This window comes from Pteropus medius, unplaced genomic scaffold, assembly GCF_902729225.1.
Source record: "Pteropus medius unplaced genomic scaffold, Ma_sr-lr_union100, whole genome shotgun sequence".
Classification (NCBI taxonomy): Eukaryota; Metazoa; Chordata; class Mammalia; order Chiroptera; family Pteropodidae; genus Pteropus; species Pteropus medius.
In genome coordinates this window covers 16928051-16953408 of record NW_024354499.1, presented here as the reverse complement: position 1 = coordinate 16953408, position 25358 = coordinate 16928051, and the positions used below count along the sequence as shown (strand labels likewise).

Here is a 25358-nt window from a genome sequence, read left to right as displayed (position 1 = left end):
CCAACAAACTCTCTGACATTGCTCTTATTAATATTTTTTTCTGATATATCTCCTCAGGCAGGGGAAACAAAAGAAAAATAAACAACTAGGACTGCATCAAACTAAAAAGCTTTTGCACAACAAGGAAACCATCAACAAAATGAAAAGACAATCTACTGAGTGGGAGAAAATATTTGCCAATAGTACATCTGATAAGGAGTTAATATCTAAAATTTGTAAAGAATTCAACGCCAAAAAAAAAAAAATCAAATTTAAAAATGGACCTGAATAAGTATTTCTCCAAAAAAGACATACAGCTAGCCACATATGAAGATGCTCAAGGTCTCTAGTCATCAGAGAAATAAATGCAAATCAAAACCATAATGAGATATCACCCCATACCTGTCAGAATGGCTATCATCAGTAAATCGAAAACAAGTGTTGTTGAGGATGTGGAGAAAAGGGAACCCTCATACACTGTTGGTGGGATTGCAAATTGGTACAACCACTATGAAAAATGGTATAGAGGTTCCTCAAAAAGTTAAAAGTACAACTACCTTATGACCCAGTAATTCCACTTCTGGGTTATTTATTTAAAGAAAAGCAAAAGATTAATTCAGAAAGATATATGCATTCCTATGTTCACTGCAGCACTATTTACAATAGCCAAGACATGGAAGCAACCTAAGTGCTCTTCAATAGACAATTGGATAAAGAAGGATGATAACATATACAATGGAATATTACTCAGCCATAATAAACATGAAATCTTAACTTTTACGACAGCATAGATGGATATGCTAAGTGAAATAAGTCAGAGAAAGACAAATACCATATGATTTCACTTACATGTGGAGTCTAAAAAACAAAATAAACAAACAAAATGAAAACAGACTCATACATACAGAGAACAAACGGTGATTGACAGATGGAGGGAGTGTTGGAAGCCTAGTGAAAAATGTGAAGGGATTGAGAAGTACAAATTGGTAGTTACAGAATAGTCACAGGGTTGTAAAGTACAGCATGAGGAATATAGTCGATAATATTGTAATAATTATGTATAGTGCTAGATTGGTGCTAGACTAATTGAGGGGATCACTTTGTACATTATATAAATGTCTTGCCACTATGCTGTTATACCTGAAACTAATGTAAAAAATATCGAATGTCAGCTTTAATTGAAAAAAAATTTTTATAAATAAAAAATAGAATCTTTTCCCTGTTTTGTATGACATATGGAAACTTTTATTTAACTTAGACTTGTTAATGTGTTTCCTTGTTTTGTGCATTTAAACATGTAGATAAGGAGCTGCCCCCTTGGTTTCTAGGGGCGTGGGTAAACAAGCTGATTAAAGAGGGCTTGCCCAGTGTTCTTGACGGTCATTTTTGCTCTCTGCATATGGAGGGACAGTGACTGCCTCAGGCTGCAACGTGAAAGGGTGCAAGTTGACTCTGGATTCCCAGGTGCTTCTCCTGAGTTCTTATCCCAGGGACCACTCTTCACCCCATAGATGAAAGGAGCTGATCCTGGGAGATTGAGCCTGGAGAAGAGAGTACCTGGAAGCAAAGGTGTGGAGTAGGGAGGAGACGCTCTGAAGAGGGGTTATGAGCTTGATCATTGAGGTAATATACCTCCTGTGACATCCTGTGGCTTAAACACAATAGAGGCCTATATCTGGCTGTTCTCTTTGGCTCAGCTGAGGGTGAGTAGAGCTCTACTTCATGCAGGCTTTAAGGAGACCCTGGTAGGGGACTCTGCCATCTTTTACACACAGGGATGGAGGATAAAGTGGGAGTGTAATGGGCCAGGCCCAGCAGGGGAGATCTGCACCACCACTCACAGGCCACACACAGCCTGTCTGCAAGGCTGGCTGCGACACGTGGACAAGCTGTGCTCTGGAGGAGAGAGCCAGCCTCCACCACAGCAAGGTTGGGAAAAGTGGAACCTCAAAATAGGAGGGGCCACCCATTTGGGTCTCTTTGGTTAGTTTTAATTAGTATGTGCTTCATTAGTGCTGAGAAGGAAATGACATGAAATAAAAGGCCTTGTTCAGAGGACCCTAAGGAAAATGTCCCTTCTTCTGAAGCATTCCTTCCCCTACCAACCTGTAAAAGGCATTCTGTTGCATGGCTGAACAGAGATGAATCTGGAGGGACGAGTGGGTGGAGCAGTGAGCTCTCTGATGAAGGGCAAGGAAAGGGACACATATTAAGAGGTTAGAGAGTTGAGGGAACATTGTGACTCGTTTTATGTTGGAAGGGGCAGGTTGAAGGAAGAATACAAGAAGAGAGATATGGTAAAACCCAAGGAAATAGAGAGGACAATTACTAACTTGCACTTGGAGAAGAGATGGAAAGAAATGAGGTGAGGAACTCAGATGAAGGCCCAGCCTTCATGGAAAGAAGCGGAACTAACCCTTCGGAAGGAGGAGTTAATGAGGGACATCCTGAGACACACCAAGGACTGGGCGGGGTATTGAGAGTTTGTGCCAAGTTGTACTGATCTCAGAGACCCTACATCCTTGGAGCCCTGGAGGCCTGGAGCACCTACAGGCATGTTTCAGGTGACCATATTCTAGACAGTCGGAGAGACGGGGGAGGAGGGGTGGGCTCCACAATGTCGGGAGCAACCTAATCCCAGGGTCCAGGGAGCCCAGATGATTCTGACTGTGAGAAACAGCTCCCAGCCTTTGTCTGTTGGTGTCAGCACACGTTTGCCTCAGTTTTGGTGTTGAACAAATCCTATGAGGTGTTAGTGAAAACTGTTGATGAGATGCCATTTATGGAAATACGAATTAATATTTATGGCAAAATGATGGAGGCAAAAAATAAAATCTTGATTTAGCCAAATAAATGTCATATCCAAAAACAGTACTGATAGTTACCAATGGCAACTGTTTCCCATTTGAGAGTCCTTATCTTCACGATAATTATAATTACATCGTTAGACAATTTTGTTCTAAGCCTTATTTGATTGTGATGTTGAACTCAGTTTATCTTGCTCATGTAGCACAGTTCTCTCCCTGTTGCTTTATTTTTTATAAATGGAGAATATTATTTTGAACCTCTATCTCTAAATACGGCATTAAAGCATTTGGTAATAACCTACCTACTGGCCTGACAGCTTTTACTGGCAACAAAATCACTCTGAAGTTATTAATTGGACGTGCTCTGTACTATTTTCAAGTTGTGAGCAGCTCATCCATGTGTTGGCTTTGCCGTTCCCGGTGCAGAGAAGAGACCTCTTATTATTTCTTTAACTTCATCTTGGTTTTTCAGCTCTTTGACTGAGGCAGGCAGTATGTTTTCAGGAAGAAGGATGAGGAAGGGTCTGTGGCTGCTGATAGAATGCCCACGCCCTTTCTCCTCACTGTTGCTCTTGGTCTTGACTCTGCTATTTGATGCTTTTGATTGAATTTCTCCCTATACAAAATGTGGATAGCACCACATCAGAAGTTTGTGTTAGGAAGATCTAATGCGGTAACAGGCACGAGCCCCATGTAGATGGTCCAGCATCACACAGACAGTTTTGCAGCCACTGGCATCTGTGCTTCTCTGGATGACAGAGGCCTCTGGAAGAAGCTGAAGCATCTTGACACCTGCTGAGGGACATGGCCAGCGATTCCTCACATTCACCAGCCCAACAAGTAGGGGCAGAGGCTACAAGCCCAAGGAGTTCTCTTGGATAAAGGACATCATCTAGTTACTTTTTCTTTCGTTGCTTTTGTCATTCTGCACTGCCTACAAATAACCAGCTCTGCTAACTTCTATAACGTGTTAGTGGAAACTCACCCTGGTGCTACCATGGGATGGATTGTGTCTCCCTGACTAACTTCTCTCTATGGGTTACCATCAGGTCTGTTAGAACTTAAGGGAACTTTAGACAGATGGGGTCTGGAAAGGGTGTTGCTGATACTGGGTACTCACTGGGGAGCCGTTCAAACCTCTAAATGTCAAGTGAGTGGCCTGATCAGGCTTTAATAACATTTCACCCTAATGTGGTTTTAAAACCAATGACATGTAGCCACGTCCCCACATATTACTCTGAAGCAATGAAGTGAGTTTATGTGGCTGCAGATGTTCCCCACAGCTCTCCCAGCCTTGTGACGTCCCTTGGGGTCAGGTCTGCCACTATGGGGGCCGATGGGCAGACCTGACCCTGAAACCTACAGAGATGGCACATCATCGCTATGGAGCCTATTTTACCAACCCCCACTCATTTCTTTTCCATGGTTGGTTTTTCTTTAAAGCACGCTACTGAGATTCTTGCTGCAGGCGGAAGGAATTGAATAGCAGCCCCAGTTAAGGGAAGTGGTGAATGGGAAGCAATGTGCCCTGCTGGATAGATAGATGGGAGTGGGTCACACCTCTGCATGTGGCACCGGTGGGTGGCTGGTCTGGGTGTACATGGGAGTTTATCTTAAACATTGTTTTTTCATCTCCAGAAGTTTGATCTGACTCTTCTTTAATCCTCTATGTCTCTCCTTAACATGCACTCTTGCTGTGCCTCTCTGAACATTGGCAGTATAGTCATAGTAAATGGTCCGATGTGCTTGTCTACAAATTCTATCTTCTGTGTTGGTTCCAGTTCTATTTCTACTGACTGGTTTTTCTCTATATATGTCTGTAAAATTCTTTTATAGATTGCACTTTCCTGCTTCTCTGCATGCCTTGTATTTTTAATTGGATACCAGCTTTGCGAATTTTGTCTTTTTGGGTGCTGGATATTTTTGTATTCCTACAAATATTCTTGAGCTCTGTTCTGGGATGTCACTAATTCACCTAGAAACAGTTTGATGCATTTGAGGCTTGCTTTTAAGCCTTGTTCCACAGGCCTGGGACAGCCTCTCACGGAGGGCTAAATCTCCCCACTTCTGAAGCTACAATCTTCTCTACTCCATGCCCCATGACTTACAAGGTTTTCATTCTGAAAGATGGGGACACAATCTGTGTCCCATCCCAGCTTTGTGTGAGCTTTAGGAATTGTTCTGCCTTCTCCTTTTGGTGATTCGTCACCTACTCTTGGCTCCTTTCCTCCTATGGTGCCCTCATCAGTACTCAGCTTAACCTTCTGTAGATCTCTCCAATCCAGGACTCTGGTCTTCAGAGTCCTGAAGGCCATGTGGCCTCCCCAGACTCAAAACTCCTTCTTCTCAACTCAGGGACTGACCAAGAGACCTGGGACAACCACAGGGCTCACCCCATGGACTGTACCTTTCTTGGCAATTACTGTCCTGAGCCATTTGCTGTCCTATGTCTGAAAACCATGTTTCATAGGTCTGTTCTCAGCATTTTGAGCAAGAGGGTAAAAAAAACCCTTGTTACTGAATCTTGGCTAAGTATATTAACCTATGATGGCTTAGGAATTTTGAAATAAGGATAACAAATCATTACATTGTACACCTTAAACTAGTACAATGTTATATGTGAATTATATCTTAATAAAACTAGGAAAAAATAAATAGGGTTGAGAAAATCAGAATCAAGGAGGTATTTTTGGCAGAACAGAAAAGCTGAAGTCAGCTGTGGCTCTCCTGTGCTATATGTCCCCAACTTCAGTGCCAAGAGTGAACAGCCAGGGACTTTTTATAGGTTAGATGCAGAACTGATAAAAAGCTTTCGAGGTAAGTCATTCACTATGGAAACTGGTTACAGCATGGTCCTGTAGTCCAGCTGTCTGAGGAGCCTGTGGGCATGTGTGTTATGCTGCTGGTATGTCCCTCTCTTCTGATCGGATGTGGCCCCTACTTCCTCACCCAGATTGTAACTCTCAGGACACCTTGATGCTGCATGTCAGAAGTGATGTGAAAAAGGCCCAGGAAGGAAATAGGAAAGAAATTGCTCAGGGATTCCTGCCATGGAACGTTGGGGAAGATGCAGTTTGTTTAAAAGTCCCATTTTGTTTTTCTCATTGTGCATCCTATTTCTTGAGCTTTTACATCAGCGGGCAGCTCATGGCAGGAATTCCCCATCCCGTGCCTTGGATATGAGTACTGCCCACATTTCTCTGTCCAGGTGAAGACTGTGGCTTCATGAAAACTTAATGTACTTAACCCAATGGGACGATGCCTGGTCACTAAAGAGAAAACTGAGCGAGGAGCAGGCGGGACTTGACAGGAGCCAGGCATGGCAGCTCCTAGTGGTCAATGTTTTCTCTGCATCTGAGCAAAGTGGCTGGGAGACAAATTCTTAGACCCATCAGGAGAACAAGCAACATGCCTTGCCTTCACCACCGCCCCACTATTTCCCATACACTACAATTGAAGGAATGGCATAAAGAATGAGTGAGTGTAAAGAAGTGAGACAACTTCATGGGAAAGTAAGACTTTGTTTTCCTTCATTTGGCTCTGCATTTCCTGTGCTTCTACATTTCCTGACGGGATCTGTACCCCAAGGTGTGATCCACACACACTTGTGTGTCATCATCAGGCTTTTTCCCCAGCAAAAGTAGATAGGGGCATGGGTAGCAGCTTGCCCTGATTTCTCCTTTCTTTAACTCTTTTTGAACTATTCGTGAAGTTAATACCTTTTAACATTATATATATATATATAGTAATATTATAATGTAATATTTTATAATATAAAATATATATTGTCTTACATATTTTGTTGTTGTTATCTCCCTAACTACGTAAGTAAGCCCCTTTGAGGCTAGACCTGTAACACATGACTCTTTTTCTTTCTCAGTCCTGGCATAGTGCTTGGCACATAATGGACAATTAGCTCATTTATGCAATTTTATTGAGTTGTGGGTCAATATTTCACACAACTAATAAAAGAATAAAAAATAACCCATTGACTATTTCTGAAGAGGCCTTAGCTAGGACACTTTCAGCATGTTCTTCTTGGAAGCACACAGTAGGACTTGGCAAGTCCTCGTGAAACCATTGTCCTTGCCCACCAGCCTCACCAGGAACATTGATTGGGAGAGCTTTGGAGCCTTGCTCACAGTTGAAGGTGTACAGCCAGCTGCTGGCAGGCCCAGAAGAAAGCAAGAGCTGGCTTACATGAATTTCTATCTTCAAGAGACAAGTAGGGACTGAAAGTGTCTCAACCTGGGGACAGCTAAGAATTCAGACAACATTAGACAGGAGCAACTTCTGCCTGCCCTGTCGAAACCTCTCCCCTGTGGCCTGGCCCCGGGTTTGTCCAGCAGTGTTGGAATAATAGCATGCTAGCTGTGTATTTGTCCAATCATTTTTGCTCAGGCTCTAGCTGCTTTTCTTCCTTTCTATCATATGTCACTCTTATGGGCAATAACAATCCCGTATACCAAGTAGGTGAAGGATGGGATTATTTTTTCACCTAACTTGAGCTCTGCCCTCTGGACCCTTCTTGACTCAGATGTTTCTGTCCTCATTCTACTCAAGTAGCTAGATCTCTCAGGCTTGTCCACCCCAGACTGCCCCAGGCCATCCATTTCTGCCTTCTCCTTTCTCTGCTATGGCTACAGCATGGTGCCTTGACTCACCTTCTCTCCTGAGTTTCCACATTCTTGTCTTGTCTTTTTATTTCTACCATTTCTATCACAGTAGTCCAGGCTGGTGACTCAGACACTTCATGGAGCATCAGGATCAACCGGAAAGCTTCGGGTCCCAACCCCAGAGAACCTGATGCGGCAGGTCTGGGTGAGCCTGTGTCTGAGAAAAAGTTGGGGGTGGAGGGAGTTGTTTTGTCAGATTCCACTTAGCCCAGAAGTCACACCTTGGTCATCCACCTGAGCAGAGACATGCCTATGAGGCCACCTCTCTCCCTTGGGCAGGCCTTGGTGGTGGTAACTTTTTCAGATGTGAAGGTGAAAGTGCATTTACCATGGAGAGATTTGGATCTGGATGTTAATAAGATGACAGCAGAATATTTCTTGGCTGAGCTTCATGGCCTGCATTGAGTGTAGAAGGACCAGCTGATTGTATAGCTGGAAGCAAAATCATCCATTTGGAGTTGCTGGGGGCCGTGAGGGAACACTGGATGTCTTCCCTCCAGAGCAGATCAAGCATATGTGGACAAATCCGCCCTGCAGTCCTCAATGGCTGCATCCTCATTAGTTCTAAAACTTAATGAATTATTACCAAGGTTAACCCTCTGGGCCAGTAAAAGAATGCCTCACTTGGCATCGTACTTCTCTCTGTTACTTTTTGTTAACACTTCCAGTTTGGAAAGGAGAGGTTTTAAGTTGTTGGTGACCAGGACACTTTTAAGATTCAGATAAATTGCTCAAACCATACATGCGTTTATTGAGAGACTTTCTGTAGCCACCTCAATTCAACTGATTATTGCAAAATGAGAAAATGCAGCTAATTCTGACTTCATCTTGTTTTTCCTTGACCTTCTCAGATAAACTCAAAGCTCTTCTCTGTTGCTTTTATTTCTCTTAAATATTCAAAGTGAGTGAGAGCAATTAAAAATTACAGTTTGAAGCTTTAGAGGACTTTGTCAGAAACGGTGACAAAGCCTTGGTTTGTCGTCCACACTTTTCCAGATGTCTCTGTTGTCAGTGATTTTCCTGCCCCATCTCTCTGCCTGTGGACTCCCCTTAGCTGCAGAGTTGTGTCGGGCTCTCTGGGAAGCTGTTTTAATGAGAGTGTGGAGGCTTCCAAGTTGCCACAAACCCTCATACTTAGGCCTGGCCTCTTGTAGACACAGGTAGCCTATCCTCTCCATCACAGCCTTGCCAGGTGTCTCCAAGGAGAGCAAACGTAGCCACATTCAGTCCTCAAGATGTCAGCTGGAAAGTAGAAATACACCTGCCACTGGAAAAGTTGTCGGCAGCTAGGAGATTTGCTTGTGCCTTCTGCTTTAGGTTTCTGTGGGCGCATCTTAGCCCTTGACTGAAAGAGCAAATTTCCACCACTATGGTGTTCTCCAGACTATACCTTTCAGGCACTGGTGAGCTTGCATTCATTCATTCTTCTTTCCTTCCTTCCTTCCTTCCTTCCTTCCTTCCTTCTTGCCTAGCCTATTTATTCCTTCATTCTTTCCTTTCATTGAGCGCTCACTATGTGCCAGGCACTGGGGATGCAGCCGTGAACACAGCAGAAAAGAATTGTGTTGAAATCCCCATCTTCCTGGGAGAAGACAAAGAATAGAAAAAATGAATAATTCTAGAGGATAGTGTATTCTCTATGGAGAAAAATTAAGCTAGAAAGCGGGGTAGGGATGCTGGTGGGGAGGGGAACTATAATTTTAACTAGCATGCCCCACTGGGGAAACTAGCTTTGAGTGAGGAGGTGAAGGGAGTGCATGTTTCGGGTGATGGCCCTGAGTTGGCTTGTGGCTGAGGGATAGTGGAGGCCAGGGGTGGCTGAGCGGACTGAGTGGGGAGGAGAAAGTGGGATGAGGTTGGAAAGAGAACAGGAGGCTGACGTCATAAGGTCAGTCTTGAGAGTCAGTCTAAGGGCTTTGGTGTTTGCTCCAAATACCAGAAGTGGCTGAATCTGGGTTTGGGTCCATCTCCCTTTGAGTCCTTCCCTTCTCAGTGCACACAATCTTTGTCCCTGTGTTCACTGACCCCTCCCGGACCATGTCCTTGTCAATTCTAAGCCCAGCCCTGCTTTTACATGGAGGAGGCGGGGTTTGAGTGAATGTAGAAAGAACCTCCTAGAATAAAAGGTTTCAAGATGCGGTGGTCAGAAAACCACAGGATCTTGGGCCCCTCAGGATGCAGGAAGAAGGACTCGGGGCAGCCCCGATCCAGGCAGGTTGTTACTGTGTACCTTCTCCCAGCCAGCTCTCTACCCCATCTCCTCTTTTTGTGATCTAGCCCTGCACAGTGACCAGAACCTTCTCTACAAAGATAGCAGGCTGCCTCTCTCCCACTTCAAGCCTCCAGTGGGGCCCATTGCTCTTAGAATAAATTCAGACTCCTCACCACAGCCTACAGGCCATGCAATCCACCTGGCCTCACTCCCCTTCCCACCTGCCCACAACCCTGCTCCCTGCCGCCAGCCACGCTGGCTGTCCTTCCCCCATTCCTCTAACAGGCCAGGCCTCTCCCCGCCTTGGCGCAGAGCACCAATCCACCAGGATCCAGCCCAGTCTGTCACTCACCAGGCCTTCTCTTCCCTGTACCTTGTGGCAAAATTGTATTTTACTGCTAACATGTTGTTTTTGAGGCTCTCATGTGAATAAGGAAAAAGAACTTCGACCCAATTTGTAATTGTCTTCAGTTTCATCGGAATGAAGGAAAACAGTCATTTGGAGAATGAGTATCCGTGAACCGCATAGGGCAAGGAAGCCTGGTCTGGGATCATCCAGCTTTCGGAAAAGAGGCGACCAGTGTCATGCGAGGGCCAGAGCCTGAGGTCACGTCAGTGTCGGGGAGGCGGGGAGTGGCCAGCCCAGGCTCTCAGAGGGGGCTGCAGATTCCGATGAGGAGGGCTGGGCTAGAGAAGCCTCAGCATTCCTAGCGGCTCCCCCACACTGGAACCCTGTGGTTGCAGTCATCTGCAGTGGCAGAAGCAGGCTGCCAGCCACAGCCACGTGCTGTCCCGGGACTGAGGCAAGGTCCAAGACCAGGTACAGAGAAATAATCCCAGGAGGTCAATTTATGCCTCTGTAAACCTTTTTGTACTAAAAGGGGGGTGAATGTGTGGTTGATACTCTGCTCTTGTTTGTATTTTTTCTTATTAAATTTGCAACACAGTTTATATGTTAACATAATCTTAAATATGCAAATTTGGGGAAGAATTTATTGGGTTGTCATTGGGGTTTTAGTCATAGTGAGCCTTCATACCCTGTGTTTGGATCTAGCTGAGAGAAAAGATGAGTATCTGAGAGTTGGAAATTGAAAGGTTAACTTTATTATTGATAAATCTCAGGAGAATTACATAGATCGGATCTGGAAGCAAGGAAACTTGCTAGTTACTTACCCTCAAGCACAGACCTTGGGACCTCCCCACCTGAAAGAGAGTCTAGACTGAAAAACCAACACCCTTGCCTAGAGTCGCTGCCTTGAACTAGAGCTGGGAGAGTGGAAAAAAGAAAATGAGTCCAGGGCCTTCAGCTTCTGAGTAGATTAACTCCACTTTGTCAGTGAACTAGACCAATGTCAGTGGGTGTCTTTGTCTGTTAGAGATGCACACTGAGCATTCGTGAGTAGAACGGTACAGTTTCTGCAGTTTGCTTTAGAACACTCCAGAGAAACCGTGGAGGAAGAAGGCAACAGATGAAACAAGAACAGCAAAGCGACAGTGGTTGCTGGCGGGGGTGATAGGCGCATCATTCTACCTTTGTGTCTGTTATAAAAGGTTAAAATACTGTGTCAGACCTTCCACCCCGGCAGTCAGATGACTGATGGGGAGGAGACCAGAGGAGAGGCCAGGAGTACTATTCCAGTGCACGGCTGGCACACTTCATCTCTCAGTTCTACCTCTGTAAGGCAGAAGCTGTCGCAAACGACAGGTGAGCAGGCATAGCTGTGTCCCCAAACAGCGGCACAGAGACCGGCATCAGGGGTTCTATGGGCCCTGCCCTCCTTCTCTGCTGGTGTCTCACAGTTTCCACTCTCCTTCCACTTGGGCCTGGCAGGATTCTTCCCACCTCCGAGCTCTCGGATGCCCTTGTGGCAACGCCCCCCGCCCCACCATGGGAGCACAATGCAGGGCAAGTTCCCTAACAATTCTGGAATCTCTCCAAGGAGTGGGACCACGGGGTCTGTGCTCCCACAGCAAGACACCACAACTCAGCTGGGGCTTGGGGAGGAGGAAACCTTTGAGAGACGTTCCCTGAAAACTCGCGCTCCTAAAAAATGAGTGTATCTCACTAAACTGAAAAACACCAAAGTCTTTTATGGCACCTGACACTTTGTACAAAATGGAAAAAAAGTATATTACTGCCATGACTCAGGAATCTCACCATAGATTGATAAATATTCCGGCCTAATTTGCTCTTTTGTTTTGCTTTTAATGGCTTTCTGATTGTAAAAATAATAACTGGCTATTGTTCAGAATAGAGAAATTCAAAAAGGTATGACGAAAAAAATTAAAATCACCTATAATTCTACTAGAAAATATATATGATATGTGTAGCAAAAGAATGAAATGAAATATTGTTAGTATATTGTTCTATTTCTTTTATTCTTTTCTATGTATAAATTTACATATATTTTAACAAATTTGGGATTCTGCTGCATAAATATTTCTATCTTGCTTTTTTCATTAAATGATGAGAATTTTCCAACAACATTGTCACATTACCTTCAAAGCCCCCAACCCCTACAGTCTGTTTTCAGTACAGTAGTCAGAGAATCCTGTTGGATATATGGCAAATGTCCCTCGGCTGCGGTTGACCTCCCATCTCCCTCGGAGCAAAGCCAAGACCTTTCAGAGGCCTTGGGCCAAATGCCCCCCATCACCCCCGAAGCCATCTTCACCCAGGAGCCTGCCCCAGCCACTCTGGCCTGCTTGCTCCTCAGACGCACTAGCCTGCTCCCAGCACAGCCTCTACACCTGCTGTCCCCACCCACCCTAGTACTCATCCCCCAGATGTCAGCAGGCCCCTTCCCATGCCTCCTTTAGTTCTGTCTCCCAGATCATTTTCTCAGTGGGATTTTCCCAAGCCACCCTAGGTAACTGCAACCCTCCCCACCCCAGCATGTCTTCCTCTCATACTTTTCTTTCCATATGACATACTAAACATCATTATTTACCTGTTTATTCTCTGAGTCTCTATGGGGGCGAGAGTTCTTCCTTTTCTTCACTGATGTACCCTCAGTGCCAAGCAGGGCCCCTGGCATGCAGTAGGCATCTAATACATGTGTACTCAGTAATCAGACTCCCTTCTTCTGTAGTACCACCCCCGGTGGTTTGGGAGTCTCCTCCAGTCAGTCCACTTGGGTGTGTGCCTTCCAGTCTCATGTCCCTGCTGCCTGCTCCTGAAGCACCCTTAGCAACCCCACCCAGATCCTCCTCACCATCCTCTCCAGCAGTTCGACAGAGCCCATCTGTCCCCTGCTTAGGAGTTGACAGAGGCTTTAAGTCACATACAGAATCCTGTTCAGCCTGAGGTCCCCACATCCTGAGCCACTTACTTCAGGCCCTGTACACACAGCACGTGCACACGTGTTCTTCTAGCCTGCACCTCTCCCCTGCCCTGAAATACTCGTAACACTTTCGGTCCATGTCCATAACCTCTGAAGTTAGGTTTCTTTCCCACTTAGCCCAATTTTTTTCTAATAGAGATTTCATTCAATTTGCATTTATGAGTTATGAATATCCTTAAGTCCCTTTTGTGACCATGGACTACATCCCTGAGAAAAGTTCTCTATGAGAAAAAGCCTCACCAGCCACATATTGCCGTGCCCACCTCACACCTGTCAGCAGGTGCCCGGTGAGTGAGGTGAACTGAGTGAGCTCTGAATGGGAACTCAGACTTTAGGCTCAGTCGCATGTTTGGAGTCCCACCCCAAGCACACCCTCCCCAGGCAGGCTCCCTACCTTCTCTTAGCTACTGGCTCCACCTGTGGAAAGGGGTGTGTGTCACAGCTCCCTCAGAGGGTGAATGAAGGCCCATGTGGACAAGTGCTGAGCACGGCATTTACCTCATGCTCCATAAGTAGGTGGCATTGACTACCCATGCAAAGTTAGTTCCAGTCATTCATTGACTAAGTGTTTATTGAGTATCTATTATGTGCTCAGCACTAAGCTCACTAACCATCTGTGAAATGAGGCAGTTGTTTGCAAGAGGCCCAAGGAGGCTCTGATTTTCAGAATTCTATATCAGCTCTGAGGTCTCAATTGTCTTGGAGTTATGGGGTTTTCCTTGAGATCTCAGTGAGACAGTGAGACAGAGAAAGAGACAGAGGGAGGGTAAAGGAGGAGAGATACAGAGAGAGGGGGAGACTGAGGGAGAAACAGTGGGAGAAGCAGAGACAGGGAGGGAGGGGAAGGAAATGCTTGTTATCTGGAGGCTCTCTAAATGGTTGAAGGCTGTTTAAAGGTAAGTGGTGATGAAGTAGCGGGTTAGAATGCAAAGGCTGCAGTAGCAGAACAATTCGGCAATGGTCTGGCTGGCTAGTGTTCCAAAAATCACAGCCAAGCGTTTCTCTTCAAGCTTTGGCCACATGGGGAGCCTGCCACAGGGCCTCACGATGGGGGTTGATTTCCTGTCCCAGAGACACTGCAGATGCACAAATGTCCCACCCCGCTTCCCAGGTACCTAGGACTTGGGAAGAAAGATGAGGCTATGAACAGCCCCCCTCATGGTCATACACCCTAGTGCAGCCGGCAAGTATGTTCAAGGACGGGCTTCCCCAGAGGGGAGGGATGTTTCCAAACTGTGTCCTGTGCCGGAAGCCTGGGCCCCCCGCAGAAAGGCTCCCAGGCTGTCAGGTCAGCGCCATGCGGTTGGCCAGGGAGCTGCTCCTCACTGCACCTGGCTGCACTGGACCTGTGCAGATGGGAAGAAGAGGGCTTTTTATTTCTCGTCCAGCAAATGTCTCTCTTCCCTCCTCAACACCAGTGGCTTTCAGTCTTTTTTGGACTGAGACTCACGACAAGAAATGTGTTTTATATCCCTACCAAATGCACATATACCAGTGTGCACATGGGACTGAACAGGTGCTTCCTGGAACTGCTTTTCCCCTTAGCACAAGTGATGCTTTTGATAGTTTTCTCTCTTAATCTGATTCATTTTTCTAAAAGATGCTGGTCAGGATCCTCTATATTGGTAGTGTGAAAACCAGTGGTCTCAGCTAGAAATCTCCAAAGTGGAGTGCATACAGTTCTGTGAATAGGAAAAGGAAATATTAGAACTTCCATTCAATTTTTTACTTAAAATTTTTGTAATTGTTAGCTTCAATTTCTGTAGTGTGTATATTTTATAATGGATGTAGTAACACACTGGCATTCTAGAAAATATATATAACTTACTGGGGTGTATGCCCAGAAATGCTTTACTGGTGGGGGTCCACATCAGTGAAAAGGTTAGAGGCCCCTGGACTGGGTCATTGCCGGTGGCCTGGCCCGGGTACCTATTGGTGAAGCTGCCACCTACCTTCTGAGTTCTGTGCCAGCCATATCTCTTTACTGTGCCCCTTCCTTCTTCCTTAGCCACCTGTGATCTGTGACTTCTAAAGCAGAAGAACCCTGTGAGACTGTTTACTTCAGTTATCTGTGTAAAAAGGTCAGAAATGCATGTGCAAGCATATCATGTAGGCAGGGCATTCTTCCAGGATTTAAGCATCTCTTTGGGAGACCATAGGTTCCCCTGCCAATGTAAGATGTTCTCTGGGAGTTCTGCAGAAAATGGAGAATAAATGATCCTCTTCCTGTTTCCTATACTTGGCTGAAAAACAACAGTTTGGAAGATGCTGTCAGGGCCAGCGGCAGGGTCACACAGTTTACACGTGAATGCCACTGTCTTCTGCATGAGATCAAAGGGTGGGGGCAGGTCAACAAAGTGGTCCATAGCTCAGCCAGGCCGCCCTCCAGAGCTGCTAGCACCTCAGAGGCAGGTGAAACCACCCCTACTGTCCCCGTTTTACGGGGGGCTGCTGGGATGGCATGGTCTCCGTGACAAGAATCCTGGCAGCTGGCCGAGTTGGGGGCTTTATCCATCCTGAGAACATGGTGCTGAAGCAAATACCACTCCCTCTTTCCATCCTCTAATTGTGGACAGCATTTCTTCCAGACCCTTGCCTAGACTCCATCTTTACGTGCAAGATTAGGCGACTGTCTATGCAGTTCAGGTCTATACCTTCATGTCCTTTTTCAAAATTTATTTTTCAGTTATAGTTGGCATACAATATTATATTAGTTTCAGGTACACAACAGTGATTAAACATCTATATACCTTATGAAGTGAGCACCCTGTTCAGTCTAACACCCGTCTGACATGATAGTTATTACAGCATTATTGACTGTGTTCCCTGTGCTGTAATTTACATCCCTGTGACTATTTTTATAACTAGCAATTTATACTTCTTAATCCTTTTTCACCCATCCCCCAACACCCCTACCATCTGGTGACCATCAATTTGTTCTCTGTATCTATGAGTTTGTTTCTGTTTTATTCATTTATTTTGATTTTTAGAGTCCTCATATACGTGAAATCATATGGTATTTGTCTTTCTGTCTGGTTTATTTCACTTAGCATAATACCCTTTAGGTCCATCCATGTTGTTGCAAATGGTACAATTTCATTATTTTTTATGGCCAAGTAATATTTCATTGTATATATGAACCACTTCTTTATCCATTTGTCTATCAGTGGGCACTTAGATTGCTTCCATATCTCGGCTATTGTAAATAATGCTGCAATGAACATAGGGGTGCATATACCTTTCAAATAAGTGTTCTGGATTTCTTTGGATAAATACCCAGAAATGAAATTGCTGAGTCATATGGTAGTTCTGTTTTTAATTTCTCGAGGAAACTCCATGCCGTTTTCATAATGGCTACATCAGTTTGCAAACCCACCAACAGTGCACAAGGGTTTCCTTTTCTCCACATCCTTGTCAATACTTGTTATTTGTCAATTTATTAATAAACATTCTGACAGGTGTGAGGTGAGGTGATATCTCATTGTGGTTTTGATTTGTATTTCTCTGATGATTAGTGACGTTGAGCATCTTTTTATATGTCTATTAACCACCTGTATGTCCTTTTTGGAGAAATGCCTAGTCAGATCTTCTGCCCATTTCTTAAATCAAATTGCTTGTGTTTGTTTGTTTGTTTGTTTGGTGTGAAGTTGTATAAATTCCTTTTAAATTTTAGATATTAACCCCTTATCAGATGTATCATTGGCAAATATCTTCTCTCATTCTGTAGGTTGTCTTTTCATTTTGTTGAAGGTTTCCGCGATGTGCAAAAACGTTTTAGTTTGATGTAGTCTCATTTGGTTTTTTTTCTTTTGTTTCCCTTACCCAAGCCAACACATCAGAAAATATATTTCTAAGAGCAATGTTAGAGAGTTTGCTGCCTATGTTTTTTTCCAGGAGTTTTATGATTTGGGGGTCTTACATTTAAGTCTTTAATTCATTTTGAGTTTTGTTTTGTTTTGGCATATGATATAAGAAAGTGGTCTGGCTTCATTTTTTTTTTTTTTTTTTTTTGCATGTATCTCTCCAGGTTTCCCAGCACCATTAATTGAAGAGACTGTCTTTACTCACATTGTACATTCTTACCTCCTTTGTCATAGATTAATTGACTATATAGGCATGTGTTTATTTCTGAGTATTCTGGTATTTTTCCATTGGTCTATATGTCTGTTTTTATGCCAGTATCATGCTGTTTTGATTACAATGGCCTTGTAATTTGCTATCAGGTAGCATGATACCTCCAACTTTGTTCTTCTTTCTCAAGATTGCTTTGGCTATTTGAGGTCCTTTTTGGTTCCATATAAATTTTAGGATTAATTGTTCTAGTTCTGTAAAAATCCCATTGGTATAAGTATTGCATTGAATCTGAGGTTTGCTTTAAGTAATATGGACATTTTAACAATGTTTATTTTTCCAATCCATACACATAGTATATTCTTTCATTTATTTGTATCTTCTTCAATTGCTTTTTTCAATGTCTTATAGTTTTCTGGGTACAGGTCTTTTACTTCCTTATTTAAATTTATTCCTAGGTATTTTTTAATACAATTCTAAATGTGATCATTTTCTTGTTTATTTTAATTGCTGGCTATTTCTTGTTTTAAACCTCAATTATTTGAAATTTTGCCCCAGTTCACCAGCTCCCTTTGGCAACATAACTAGAGCCTCACCTGTATACTTCAGTCACCTTGAGAGGAGCAGCAAGGCTTGAGTACAAACCCGGGGAGGACAGAATGGAAAAGAGGCAACTCTCCTGCGCTGGGTGGAGTGTGGGTCGCATGTGGGGCTTTTTAGCATCCGGGGACAACTGCTTCTTGTCTGGGTTTCCAAACCACACTACCGCGCTCTGGCAATGCTTACTGCTTTGTGAAATGAATGATTCTGAGGATAGGAATTGCCTCAAGGGTGAAGTCCCTCCCACAGTAGGTACACAACAAATATTTGTTGAATGATTGGGACAATATCAATCCTAGAGTACTGGCACATGGGATTACAAATGCCTAGAGTTCAACGTCCTCAGTAAATAAAACTTTGGCATTGTTAACAGCTTTGAGATGACCACTACATAATCGAAACAAAAGGAAGGAACAGAAAGTCTCCCCGCTTCAGGAACTGTTGCTGGAGTCCTCCCAGTGAGCTAATTTGCCTGAACTAATTTTTATGCCATGAAAAAAGGGTCTGATTTCTTTCTTTCTTCCTTCCTTTCTTTCTTCTTTTCTTCCTTTCCTTTCCTTTTTTTTTTTTTATGCCTACAGCACCCGGTCTTCTTAGGTGGTCTCCCATCCAAGTACTAACCAGGCCTGACCCTGCTTAGCTTCTGAGATCAGATGAGATTGGGCATGTTCAGGGTGGCATGGCCATAGACAAGGGTCTGATTTCTAAAGACCCACATTTGAATATCTAAAATGAGCCCAACTCCCTCTAACTGCTAACGGCAGAGATATACCTCAGTGGATATGTTAATTTTTTAACCTAAACATGTAAAAAGATCAGAAAAGCATCCCATACTCTGCAGTAAAAAGAAATGATGACAGATGCAATGAGATGTGGTAGAAGAGGTGTGAGCATCAGTAGTGGAGCCACTTGTTAAGTATGTGGTTTGGAACAAGTCACTTAATCTCTCTGAACCCATTTCCTCATCTGTAAAATCGCCATGTTGATATCACCTCAGAAGTTTAGTATTAAGGTCATATGAGCCTCTGTGGTGACAACGGTGGATCTCAGATGTTCTTGGCTAGGGGTCTTCACCAGGCCACTTGCTTTGACCAGCTCCTTCAAAGGTCCAGAGCCCTTATTTTGGTAGCTTTTCTCCTCAAAGGCTCTATCTGTGTTCCAGGTATGACCTTTAGGGAGGAGGGTAAGGGGTGCCAGAGTCGAATGGAAATCATTCTGTTTTCGCCCACCCCCCACTGGTGGATTTGTCCTGTAAAGAACCGAAGTGTTTTACAACCAAAACGCACTGATCAGTGCAACTCAGCCTCCATTTCCTGCTCATCTGCTGAAGCAGAAAGTTCCTGAGATTTCTCCCGACAAAAGTTTCAGGCAGGTAAAGGCCATTCTTCATCCTCTCCTGAGTTTGTGATGCTCTAAGGAATAAAAGGCCAATTACCAGGTGCAGTGACTCACCCTGCATTCAGCCTTCTGTGGAAGGAGTAGTGCATTAAAGGTCATGTAGGCAGAAGCTGCCATCTGGTCGTGTGGATATTTTGTGGATAGGGCAAAGCCAAAGTTGCAAAGCAGTGTTCTAGAAGCTCACTGATCAAATTGGGTCTGTCAGGGAAAGCAACTTTTTCTCCTGGGAGCTTATAGGAATGCAGAAACTTGGGTGCCCTCCGTGCCCTCCCAGACGTATTGAACCAGGATCTGCATCTTTAACAAGCTCCCTGAGTAATTCAATGCACACTGAAGCCTAAGCTTCTTTAGAGCAGGCTCTCATGTTCACTGTAGGATCCCCACTACCTAGAATAGAGCCCGGGGCATGGCAGGTGCTCAGAGATTTGTTGTATCTGAATGGCGCATCCATGAAAAGATTCATCGGTTGCCTTCTTCTAAAATTGTGAGCACTTGCTCTCTAGCATGCTTGTCCCTTGGCTTCCTGGATTTCCATGAAAGGAAAATATGCTTCCCTCCCTCAGGTCACAGCCACAAGCCTGTGCAGCTGTGTTGAGACTGGGTTTCTTACCTATGGGCTAGGACAGGGGATGCTGTACACATCTATTTCTCTGTCGTTTTTCCTAAGAATTGCCAGGTGCCTCTTACCCCAATGTCCTTCCTTTCGTATTATATCTGATATCCTGTATGTCTGGTTTTCCAATTGTATTCCTTTTTAAAGAATTCCTCCTGCACACATTGAGTTTAAAATCCACTCAATCAGAACTAGCGGTTTCTGGATAACCGTGCCCAGGTCCTGCACTTTCCAGGACCAAGCACCAAAATCTAACGCAGCCTTGGGCTCTCCAAGGGGGTCTCATGGCTCACATAAGCTGCCAGAAGGAGAGCCTTCTTTATTCAACCTGGTCCCCAAGTTCCAATGCAGCTGGGATACTACAACAAACTCTAAGAGGCCATTCTGTGCAACTGATTAAACCATGGAAAGACGAAACTCTTCAGTTCTTCCTATATTTCTAGATGTTTCTGTGGTTGATGGAAAGAGTAGTTGTGGAGGAATATCACATTTGAGCTAATAAAGTTGGTGAGACAAAGTCCTGGAAAGAGGGTTGCTAAGCCACTGAGGTAGAACACAGAGTCCCTGATAGGGGAGCAGCCTTGGCTGACTGTTCCTGTCGCATTGGCAAGACTGGACCTGTGGTGGAGGAAAATGTACCTGACTGGCTGAGGTCACCTGCCCTGTCTGGTGCCATGTTCCCAGGAGCATGTAGATGGTGAGTCGGCCCCTATAAAGGGACCCCACAGAGCAGGAGGGAGCAGATCTGTGATGGGTGCCCCCTTTCCAGGAGCCAGTGGCAGCTCTCTGATAAATGAACAATCTCATCAAGACTTTTAAACATTGGGGCTACCACCTTATTTTCATTTTGTATGGAAGTTGAAAATGTGTTCTATTTCCATCAAAAACGATCAAAATTGGAGTTGTTGGGTATGTTCATTAATAACTGATTTTTGTGTTATATGAACAGGGAAAGCACAGTTCGTGTCTGTGTGCCTGTCTGTGTGGGTGGGAGAAACAAAGAGGTAACTGCCCGCAAGCGGACGGAGCAGCAGAGCCCATTGCTTTCCAGATGAGCATCTTCACTGGGAAAGGGGAGCATCCTAAGGCAAAAAGTGCTTGTCCACTTCACTATACCCCCACCTGTTTACAGTAGGCAGTCAGCAGCCACTCACAAAACATTCTAGCATTCTGGTTGTAGGGCAAATGAAGGAGAAGCCTCCCGCATTCATTCACCATCTCCTCGGCTCTCCCCCAGGAAACTCAGGCTAACAACCAGGACCTACTAGAGCCTGTGAGGCAGAGCAGCAGGGTCTGCTCAGGGGAGAACAGAGCCACCTCGTTTCCCCACAGTGTGGAGGAGGCTTGCGGGCAGGCAAGAGGAGACTGTGTCCAGAATAGGAGGAAATGGGAAGTTATGGCTGCTCCGAGCGGGTCTGAGAAGGAAACCACCGTCCCGGGAAGATGCCAGCAGCTGGGGTGTCCTGCAGTAATGGGTCCATGAGCGTGCACATGTTCACCCAGAGAGAGGCTTTCCAACTGGAACAGCATTGGTGGCACCAGCTGCCTGGTCCAGCCCTGAGCGTTGTGAATTGCAGCTTGTTGGAAAGACAGTGGCAGCTTCCCCGGACAGTGAGCTTTGCCTCCATGACGGAGTCCTAGGCTATAGCAATCATCGTGGATTCTACCGCACCCACGGCCTATTTGCCACTGCGCTTGTCGGAGTCTAGCAAGCCAAGGACTCCAGGTGTGGGTGGTCAGTTACTTGGCAATTTTATAGATCTCCAACAAGAAGCCACTTGTCACCAGCAAAGATTCAGTAAAGAAGATAAAAATGAACCGTTTCTCTCATCAGGAGGCATTTCACTGGATGTCCCCTTGCCCCCTGCAGAGATGTTAGGGGCTCCGGAACTACTGATGAAATGTTGAGAATTCACCGTTCGGAAGCAGTTCTTTCGCTACAGTTTGTGGAAAGCACTATCTTTAAGGGAAGTGTATTGGCGCTCACCACCCACTCGGAGCTTCGGATTCTTAAGGAGTGAGTGAGAAAGTCGTGATAACCCTTCCCCTAGCTCTCCCTCGAGGAGAAGGCCATGTGGTCAGCTAGGAGCAGCCCCTAGGGGAGACGTGTTGAAGACAGACAAGTGCTGGAGGCAAGCTGTGTGCGGTGATCGGACAGCACTGCCAAGGGGCCAGGCTATGCAGTGCTCTTGGAGCACTGATCTGTGCCTCAGCTCCGATCATGGCTCTGTGTGTCCTGATGTGCGGGCACCTGGCCTGTTGGTGCCTGGATTTCCTCATGTTGAAGATGGAGTTTCTGGTACTGACTCAGAGTCATGGGGGAACTAAGTAGCCAGTTTAGGTCTGCTGCTTTGGGGAAGGATGGAATTATTTTAGCCCAGCCTCAGGCATATTATTTCTATATAATAACCTTCCAAACGGAGACACCTGGCAGGTAGTGTGTAGACCATATTCCAATGCTGATAAATGAGAGGCATTTTGCCTTCCTGCTTCTCTGTTTTGCTCTTGGCCCTGCAGGGTGGGTGCAGAACACTGGGGTCCAGGCTGGCCGGCTCTTTGTAGCACCCCACAAGGGTCATGGGAGGGAACAGGCGCTGCTTTGTCCTTGGAGCTAGCACTGTGGAGGAAGCAAGTGAATAAAAGCCATAAAATAGAGCAAAACAGCTGAGCCTGGTTGGAGGAAGTGTTTCAAAGGAAATAATCCTGGATTTAGATCACACATTTGGGGTCCTGGAGTGAGTTTTTCTTGACCTTCCTCTGAAAAACAGGTATTTGTAATGAAAATGCTGACGCACCGGGCCATCGGAGGCAGCGTGTATGATCTACACAGGTGAAGCGTCCTGTGCTGTCACTGCTTAAATTCAGCAGGGCTTTATCTTTTCTTTTTTTAAACTTGCCAAGACACTACCTGCTGCAAACCTGAGTAGTGTGTTGAGTGAGAACCTGGCGTTATTCTCCACTGGCACAGGGCTGAGGGAACTTCCTAACCCGGGCCCCAGGCGGGCTCCACTGTGTGATGACTTGGCCCTTCCTGGCCCAGCCCCCACCTGGCTCTGGCACACATTCTAGGCTCGGCTGAGGACCTGGGTGTGGCTCTTGCACAGGGCGACTTACACATCCACAGTGGGCTCCAGTGTGCTTTTACCTGCCTGCAAGGACTTCCCACCTTTGTGGATTTCCTTGAAGCACTTCCTCTCCCTGCTCCCATCTGAACCTTATGCACCCTTCCAGACCTTGCTCAGTCTTGCTACTCCTCTTTCACTGTCCCTCACCCCTGCCCAGGTGGGCCCTCTCCTGCACATTCCATGCCATAGTCTCATCCTGGCAGAAAAAAATGTGGGTGTATAGTCCTGACCAAGCCAAGTCCTATCCCATGCCCTGAACAGGGGACTGCTTTCAGGGCCACTGCTGATTTCATGGCATTCATGTGAAGAAGAAATGCTTGCGGAGAGCCTAGGACAACCAACTCTGCTTGGACACACTGAAACTCTGAGTTTCTGGGCTTAAGGCCCATTGATCAGCTCAGCCCTGCTAACCCCCAGCATTAATCTGTGTTGGGAATGTTATCTCTATCTCATGTTCACGGTCGTCATCCAAACCTCCCCTACATTATGGGAGGACTGTGGGGTGCTCTTCTGATAGCATCTGGAGGGCCGCAGGGTCCATTCAATGTCAGGGCTGCCTGAGATGGTATATTTCTTTCTACCTCTCCTTTTTCTTTTCTATTATGTGTCTGGGGCGTTGTACGGGAACACATCAGTTAGCTCTGTGCTGTCAGTTAGTACAAGTCTGGTCTGCCAGTGATAGCTAAACAACCTGACTTTGCAGGCCTCTCAAGGAAAGGCATGCCTGCACCTCCCTCTCGGGTCACACAGAAAAGCCATGGCTAAAGCCCAGATGTTAAAGTAAATTTTAGGAAAATGGCACTTTTTCAGAGTGGAGGGAACTTTCTACTTCTGAGCCTATTGAGAAGAAATCAGTGGGTTGTAGTCGGCCCTGTCCACCTGCTGGAACCCAGGCTGCTCTCTCCTGGCTGTTTTCACCTGTCCCAGGTCAGGACAGGGAGAGCCTCAGGCTTCACTGCCAACTGTGCAGAGCAGGAGCTGACAGCAACTGTTCTCTGGGCATCTCCCCATAGGGACCACACAGAGCTTATGTCCATAGGCTAGAAACTTGGGAATATGGTGTTCGGAAAGAGAAAAAGAGAGAGCAGGGATGACGCCTCAGCCAGCCTTGAGAGTCCAGTAGGCACGCCCCAGGCTCTGCTCTGGGCCACAGCGGGCCTGGCTGCATGCTGGCTCTGTCAAGAGGCTGAGTTGGGGCACTCAAGCCCGCTAGTGCAGTTGTGACTGTGGCTTTTCTGTCCAACACCAGTACAGCCAAGCCACATGGGACAGAGACCTGTGACAGGCTCCGAGCCCAGGACACCCACACCTGTCGGGGGAGGGGAAAACAAAAAGCAAGGGCTTGAATTCCCTCATATTTAACTCAGTGCTTCCTGAGGTAGGTCCCCAGAGGGCTAGCTGGCATTGACTCAGTTTTTTTCTGTTAGTGTTGAAAAGATGAGGCAGAAAGAATGGAGTGTTACAGGCATTTATCTAGCATAATGGCATTTATTTAACCCATCTGGTGGAAGTAGTCCCAAATGGATTCCCACATCACATTTTCTTCCTGGCCACACTGAACACACAATAACTAGCTCCCTCCACTTTACTCTTTCAATCTCTGTAAGTTCCACTTTTAGGCATGAACTTAGGTGAAGCCAAGTGCTGCCTCAGAGGGAAGGGGTTCCGTTGTACACTCTAAATGAAAAACTTGTTCCAAATTTAGAAGTCAGGGTGACTTTATGGCTCCTAGACAGTGAACTGACCCTTCATCTAACCTGAGGCCCTGCGGGTCTCCCTGCTGGAGCTTGGGGCGCCTCTCCTCCCGCAGCCCTTCCAGCTGCCAGCACAGCATCGGGACGGAAAGCTGTGTTAGCCACCAGAATGCTGGTGCTCATCCCACCTCTCCTGATGGGCTTGGCATACTTGAGCCCTTCCTACCTTCTCCGATAAGCTCCACCAGGATCAAACTCCTCCCTGTAAAAGTGCCTGCTGTTTTGTGGAGCAGGTGCGGGGAGAAGGGAAGGAGTCGTATCCAGGTCCTTGCTGGGTCGCTGACAGCGATGCAGTTTGAGTCCTCACAGACTGGGGTCAGGTCAGCTCTGCGTCTTGACTGAAAGAACATCCACGGCCCCTTTGCTCACCCAGCCACTTCCCTGCCACCTGCTGTCACCAGTGATTAGAAAGTACATTCTGGTCACATGCCTGGAATTCTCCTGCCAGAGTGACCGGATCGTACAAGGCAGGCTGGGAACCTGTTGTCATGGTGATGTCGGCCATTGGCTGGGCGTTCCTTGCTCCTCGCTCTCTGGTCCCTCACTCTTTGCAGGTTTATACCTTACACCTCAGAAATGGGCAGCCCAGCAAAAGATCGGGGCTATACTGGAGCTACACGGGGGCCGCCGTGGTAGCCAGCCCTTGGAAAACACAGCTGCTCCAGAAACCTTTTCAATAAAATCTGCAGACGTCACTCCAGTCAGTCATGTTTTTCACTGCACCATTCATATTGGATGCCCTGTTAGAAAGATCTGACCGATTTGAACACATTGTCAGT

General features: G+C 45.8%; 1 protein-coding gene and 1 pseudogene across 5 annotated transcripts in view; one reads left to right on the top strand and one right to left on the bottom strand.

The window, feature by feature from the left end:
• Positions 1–25358, top strand: part of SH3RF3 (SH3 domain containing ring finger 3) — a 342553-nt gene that overhangs the window by 230746 nt on the left and 86449 nt on the right. The window lies entirely within an intron of this gene.
• Positions 18262–18380, bottom strand: LOC120594753 (uncharacterized; annotated as a pseudogene).